The sequence below is a fragment of the Perca fluviatilis genome, unplaced genomic scaffold (genome assembly GCF_010015445.1).
Source record: "Perca fluviatilis unplaced genomic scaffold, GENO_Pfluv_1.0 PFLUV_unplaced_scaf_1, whole genome shotgun sequence".
Lineage (NCBI taxonomy): Eukaryota > Metazoa > Chordata > Actinopteri > Perciformes > Percidae > Perca > Perca fluviatilis.
Genome location: NW_024375502.1, coordinates 221341 through 228519, shown reverse-complemented (window position 1 = coordinate 228519; position 7179 = coordinate 221341). Strand labels below are relative to the sequence as shown.

Genomic DNA, 7179 nt, shown 5'->3' with positions numbered 1-7179 from the left:
ACAAACGCTAACAAAGGGTCACTGGTTCTTCAGGGGGATGGGCAGATGAAGTTTCCCTGGAAGGGGCACTCTGAGGTACAAACATCCCAACCATGCCCCTCTCCCAGTTGGAGAAGAACACTTGGGAAGAATTTTGCCTTTTAGCCTACCCTATGGGAGATTTAAAAGGCTAAAACACTAGATAATATTGGACCAAACCAGGTCCAATATTAAATGGAGATCTACAGTTGAAGACTGGTCTTACTGGACAGCTTTCAGATGTGAGAATATAAATATATGTGAAGAAGAAAGATGCTGAAAATAAATTCCCAAACTTCTCTGGATACATAAAAATTCATATTAAATATTAACGCGGCTTACCTCTTTTCAGCAGAGGGTTGCCCTCCTTTAAAGTCAAAATAGAGATCACATGACCGGTCACTCTTGAAGGACACACAGCTGGGTTCAGGTTCAGGTTCAGCAGAGTCACTCTTGAAGGACACAGATTCAGGTTCAGGTTCAGGAGACTCTGATTCCTGCTGCGTCCTGACAGAAAAACATTTATTGAGGGTCACATGTTCAAGTAAAGTCTTCCTGCAAAAAATATAATATTAATATGAATATGTATGTAGGCCTAATTATTAACAATAACGTGCCAATAATGCTTTACTTTCTGTCCAAAACTCAATACAAATATCTTTTGAAATCAGAATAAAAATGTTTAAAAAAATGTTGTCTAAACAGAAAGATATTTTGAGTGAGACAGGAAATTATTTTGCAAAAATATTCTCATTTCATTTCTTTATTTGAAGGAGTGTGCATGAGACTGACATGACCCAAAACAACCCAGACGGGACGTAGTTACATCCAATGAGACTCGTTCCAGTTTGCTGGATGTTCACAACTCACCTCAATCTTTTTTACGTTTCAATTTCCCTTTCCATCGCAATTCTCTCCTTCTGCCATTCAAGTCTCTCCATCAATCCTCTCTCCTCCATTTCTCTATTCTATCCACTGCAAGGGTCAGCCTTCTTTTTTAAAGTAGCGGTGGCTCCATGGACACACAGCTGGGTTCAGATCCAGGTTCAGGTTCAGGTTCAGGTTCGGTTCGGGTTCAGGTTCAGCTTTAGGTTCAGCAGGGTCTGGTCTCTGATGGAGAGGAAGACCACTTTTTAATCTCCAGGACCAGAAGCTGCTGGAGAAACTAGAAGTTATCGAGCAGAAAATAAAGAAACATTTTATAAATTAAATTTGTGCATACTAATATACAATATATACTATATAATAAAGGCCCATTTATATTGTAACTTATGGTTACTTTAAAATCTTTCCTGTATAAATAAACGAAAATTAAAAATGAAATATCTGAATGCAGGAATTTAGACGTCAGAAGTCTTTATCTCGACACCAAATGATTGCTGAGAGTTTGGTCTACACCTAATCTATTTGTAGGATTGGACACTACAAATAAAATGTTATTGAATTTGAACACAGAGTTGCATCATAAAGAAGTGCCACTAGTTCCTGTTGGAGGAGTGCCAGCTCATAGTGACACAGTTCCATATTAGTTGGTTTAGTTAGAGAATAAAAGAGCTGAGTCATGTTGTCTCCACATCAGTCCTGTCAGTGAATAGAACGACCGACACTAACTGCTGCAGACAGATTTCTGATCTTCAACACAAGAGTCCTTAACACTTTCTCAGGAAATAAGAAGTGAAGTAGAAACATTATATTTAACATTACAGAGCCAGAAACTAACCCTGAAGAGACCAAAGACTAACTTGGCAGAAAAATCACAATTAGATTGTTTCCCCCACATGGTTGAGCCCTAATGCCCAGATAACTAACGTGGAGAGAAAACTATGTACACATAGGCAGGACTTATGGAGGGGGGCTTTTTACAAGTTTTTGTTCCTTTTTTAAGGTTTTTGTCACCTTTTTGGAATAATGTTTGACTTTCTTTCCGATATTTTAGCCCAAAGTCCACAGAGGCAGCCCGGTTGGTAACTTAAATTCATCAGAGCCAGCTGTAAATGACGATTGCATTTCATTGGACAATTCTGTTGTATAATGACAATAAAGCCGAACCTTGAACCTTTTATCAGAAACAGTAGAGTTGTGTTGTGTCTCACTTTACTCTGATGGAGACGACCGTTTGTTTTCTGACAGCAGGAGAAAGGAAATAAAGATCAGCTGTTTGATTCCAGTAAATCACCAACATGGAGATTTATCTTCAACACAAGAGTCATCCAAACTTTCTCAGGAAATAAGAAGTGAAGTAGAAACTTTATATTTAACATTACAGAGCCAGAAACTAACCCTGAAGAGACCAAAGACTAACGTGTTGTTAAAGTATCAAACAGCAACTTACAGTTTCCTCAAACAGTCCAAAGAGTTGATGAAGAAGAGTTGATGAAGAAGAGTTGATGAAGAAGAGGGTCGCTCTCCACCTGGAGAGAAATCTCTGACACAGGTGAGCTGTTTCCTGGAATGAGTCCCAGCTCCACCTGTCAGGAAGCAGGCAGGAAGGGCTGCAACAGGAGCAGATTTTCACAATAAAATGAAATTTGGACTAATGGAGCCAAGACTGAGAATCAATCTCACTTTTCTGTCCTGTCAGTGTTTGTTCTAGGTTTTGTAGAAGACTGAGGTCCAAATATTCAGTGGTGGGGAGTTTATGGTTTGTCTTTCAAGAAAAGGTTACGTTTGTCAATAAAATAATATGCAATTTTGCATAATGTTGGACCGTTATTATTACCATATGTGTGACTTAAACAAATAACAGTCAAAGTCAAACTTAAAGCTAAAGAAGTCTGACTACAATCATAAAATCTGAGAAAAGTTTAGTTTTGATGCTCACATTGACTTCACATTAATTCAGTTAGGTGGTACCTAAAACGGCTCCAATGGTAGAGAAACCCTGCCTGAGACGTTAAAAACAATGACATTAAAGACACTTCTCCTCCTCCACACATCACTACAACAGTAACAGAGGCATTTAGGTCACTACATTTTATTCTGAAAGGTCCCAGAGGAAACAGTAGAGTCCTGTTGTGTCTGACTTTACGCTGGTGGAGACGACGGTGTGTGTTTTTCTGAAAGGAGGAGAAAGGCTCAGACCCCCATCTTCAAACTCAGCCTTCATTTAGATCTCAACTACACAGCTGTAAAGTTTCCTGACTGCAGCCTCACGGTTGGGACAGACAGACGTAGAAACACCTGGCAAAGGATTTAAAACCTCCTCTGTAGTAGTTCATGTTACAACATGGAGATTTATCTTCAACACAAGAGTCATCTAAACTTCCTCAGGAAATAAGAAGTGAAGTAGAAACATTAAATTTATATAATGTATATATGTATTCTTTATATTTAACATTACAGAGCCAGAAACTAACCCTGAAGAGACCAAAGACTAACGTGTTGTTAAAGTATCAAACAGCTTAACTCAACAGTTCCAAAATGACACCAACTGTCAAAAAATTGTTCTGATGTCACAGCTCCACCTGTCAGGAAGCAGACTTTCACAATAAGAGCTTTGTTTCTTCCAAAACAAAGTTTTCAGAAGTCTTCTGGTAGCTGTGCCAAGAGAAATCTCAATCATTCCCAATCTTACAGAGACGGAGAGCGTAGGTATGTAAGGAGATAACATAGGCACAGGCTAATTACTGATCACTAACATGCTAGTTAACATTAGTAATTACTGATCACTAACATGCTAGTTAACATTAGTAATTACTGATCACTAACATGCTAGTTAACATTAGTAATTACTGATCACTAACATGCTAGTTAACATTAGTAATTACTGATCACTAACATGCTAGTTAACATTAGTAATTAAACCTAAACAGCTAATGGAAGTCCAAACTGCTGTGAGCTTCTCCTGTACTATACGGTAATTCCTCTACTATGTGACAGTAAGTCTCTGTAGTGACCCAATCGTAACAGGTTTCCACTTTTTTTCTCTTTTTCATCAAACTGCAGTTTTTGCAAGTTCCCGCAATTTCATCGCATAAAGTTGCATAAATATCATATATAGCATATTCCATCTCATTTTTTAAGAAAACGTGCCGCATAATCAAGGATTATTGCCCGCAACAATCACAAAAAAAACATTTCTGGAAGGACTGTCTAATACTAGAATGCAGTACTAGCATATAGCCTAGCTTGATGTCCATAAACAAATAGATTTTCTTTATAGAGTTTAGCTATATGTAATATCATGTTAGAGCCAGGAGTAAAACCTAAACTGTAATATATCTTAAAAGAACACAAGAAACTAGATTGTTTGTGTCCGTGTTGGCATCACTGTTGTGTGTTCATCAGAATTTAGTCTTTATTCCTTCATATAACATTAGTCTGAAAATGATGAATTCATATAAGTCTGTTTAAAAAGTTGTAACGTTAAGTACAATTTCACCACTATAATAAAAACAGATCTAGAAATTATATGCTTTCTTATTTGCTCCTTAAATAGAGGTAATTTTAAAAATTAATACAAAGCAAACTGAACATGAAAAAAACAAGTATTTAGTTTTACTTTCTTTTCTTCCAGGTGGGGCTGAAGGGCTCGACCACTGTTGATCTGCTGCATCATAGCAGCACAGTGTCTTATCACCAACCCATGAAAGCTAGAAGTCACCCTGCTGCTCCAGATCTACCTACTGTATGACTGGTTACAGACTACAACCATCTGCTCCAGATCTACCTACTGTATGACTGGTTACAGACTACAACCATCTGCTCCAGATCTACCTACTGTATGACTGGTTACAGACTACAACCATCTGCTCCAGATCTACCTACTGTATGACTGGTTACAGACTACATCTGCTCCAGATCTACCTACTGTATGACTGGTTACAGACTACATCTGCTCCAGATCTACCTACTGTATGACTGGTTACAGACTACAACCATCTGCTCCAGATCTACCTACTGTATGACTGGTTACAGACTACAACCATCTGCTCCAGATCTACCTACTGTATGACTGGTTACAGACTACAACCATCTGCTCCAGATCTACCTACTGTATGACTGGTTACAGACTACAACCATCTGCTCCAGATCTACCTACTGTATGACTGGTTACAGACTACAACCATCTGCTCCAGATCTACCTACTGTATGACTGGTTACAGACTACAACCATCTGCTCCAGATCTACCTACTGTATGACTGGCTACAGACTACAACCATCTGATGAGCTGTATGGTGCAAGATGAATTTCCGAAAGGATCAATAAATGTCTGTCAGCTGCACTTAAAGTCTCTTGAGGTCATATGGGACTCTCGGTTGTTCTCCATAATGCATCATACACTATATATATTTATTGTTATATTAGTAGAGACAACATTAAGTATCATTTCTTAATCACTGTATATATTATTCTGGTGTATACCACTGACTTGTCTCCCTGCTATTGAACGTGCAGCTGCCACCTAGTGGGCATTACCGCAAATCTTTTGTCACTGCGAAAAGTGTTGAGAATTAAAATGACTCAATTAAAAACAAAGTGGCATATCCTGAGCTATTTGTGTCTGATTAATAAGTGAAAATAGAAAACTCATACTTTGTGTTATTCTGAAGGAATATGTTAGCTTCATTTCAAATTAGCTTGGATGATGACAAATATTGATCACACAATCACATCATCCCTGCTTACAAGTTTTAAACACAACCATCAGATTTGGGGTGGGTTACACAATCAGTTGAGCAATAACTTATTTGCCAAATAAACCATAAAAAATCCCAACCAGAATGTTACTTAATGTGAAACAAGGTTAGATGGGTAAACATTTTAAATCAATAAAATATATATTTAAAATTTGATTTAAATAATAAAATTAATAATAATAATAATAAAATCATTATATATATATATATATTCTTATTTTATTTTTTTATTTTTTTATAAAAATGTATATTTAAAATGTATATATATTTTTTCCATTTTATTTTTTATTTTATATTATTTCATTCCTGATGCCTGTCGGCAGTCGGCAGGGGGCGCTGTTTATATTCCTTGTTTGACTTTGTTTCCGTTACGCCACCGCGTCCACTGGGTGAGAGGTTGTGTTTCCCGGTTTGAATATGCTAACAACAACAACAACAACATAATCAACAGGTTTCATTGAATGACTAAAGCCGATTTGTAGTTTTTAAAATGTTTGAATGTTTCTGGCAGTTTGTGAGTGAAGCGCGCGCAGCAGCTTCAGCTTGAGCAGGTAACGTTACGAACTTTAAATTAACTTTATTCACTGTTTGTTTTCCTGTCGTTAGCATGCTAACAGGCTAGCTGCAGTCTGGAACTTCCAGTAAAAACGGTTAGGGCTAGATTTATCAAGCTGTTTGCGTCTGTTTCCAGGCGCTAATTGGTCGCAAAGACGGACGTAACCGTGCCGGCTATTTACAAACAGGGACACTTGGGTAAAATCGCAGATCGTCCTCCACATGAGCGAGAAGAGACAAGTTGCGCTTTCAATATGCGTTCGTGGGAGGGTCGTGGGGAAAGTGGGAGTTCCACCCAAAAAGGTGGGAGGATAAGCGCAAAGTGCCCCTAATTATATATCCCGTGGTATTTACAAAGACTGTCAGTAAGAGCGCGCCTCTATTCTCCGCCTCTTAAAGCAGGTCTAAACCAGCCGCAGTCGAGTTTCCTCGTAGAGCTTTATGCCGCTGGTGAAATGGCAACAGCAATCTGAGCAAGACGAAGACATAGGCGAGGCTGAAAATATCGTTAACACAAGAATTACACTTTCAGTGAACACAACATCATTTAGCGTTACAGATCAAGCAGCCGAGCAATATTAGAGTTACTGGAAGAAATCAAAGATGAAATTGAATCTCCCACTCAGCGTTCACATCCCATTCCAGCAGTTGTTAAACTCCTCCCTACATTACAGATATCGGCATCAGGATCATTTCAAACAGTCCTAGCATCAGCAGTGGGAATATCGCAGTCTGCACTCAGCCGTATCATAGCAACAGTACCGCTTCGCTACAGCGCCATCTACGGTCTAGTGGGCGGAGAAAGACGCTGATTGGCTGATGGGTGTCAGGGTTGATAAATACTACGCAACATGTGGAAGCATAGCGTGCTCTATTACCGAACTCGCATCAACAGACGCAGCGCAAACTGCGCTAGTGTTAGTAAATTAGGCCCTTAGTTTCATACCCGGTCCGTTACGTCTCGCG

The 7179-nt window shown here is 38.7% G+C and overlaps 1 long non-coding RNA gene across 1 annotated transcript; it reads right to left on the bottom strand.

Moving 5' to 3' along the window:
* Positions 1-1458: 1458 nt before the first annotated feature.
* On the bottom strand, positions 1459-3061 carry LOC120554995. Its single transcript, XR_005638595.1, has 3 exons — positions 2840-3061; positions 2351-2510; positions 1459-2141 (listed from the first exon to the last, which is right to left on the bottom strand). It is a non-coding gene; the product is annotated as an uncharacterized LOC120554995 (long non-coding RNA).
* Between the last annotated feature and the right edge of the window lie 4118 nt (positions 3062-7179).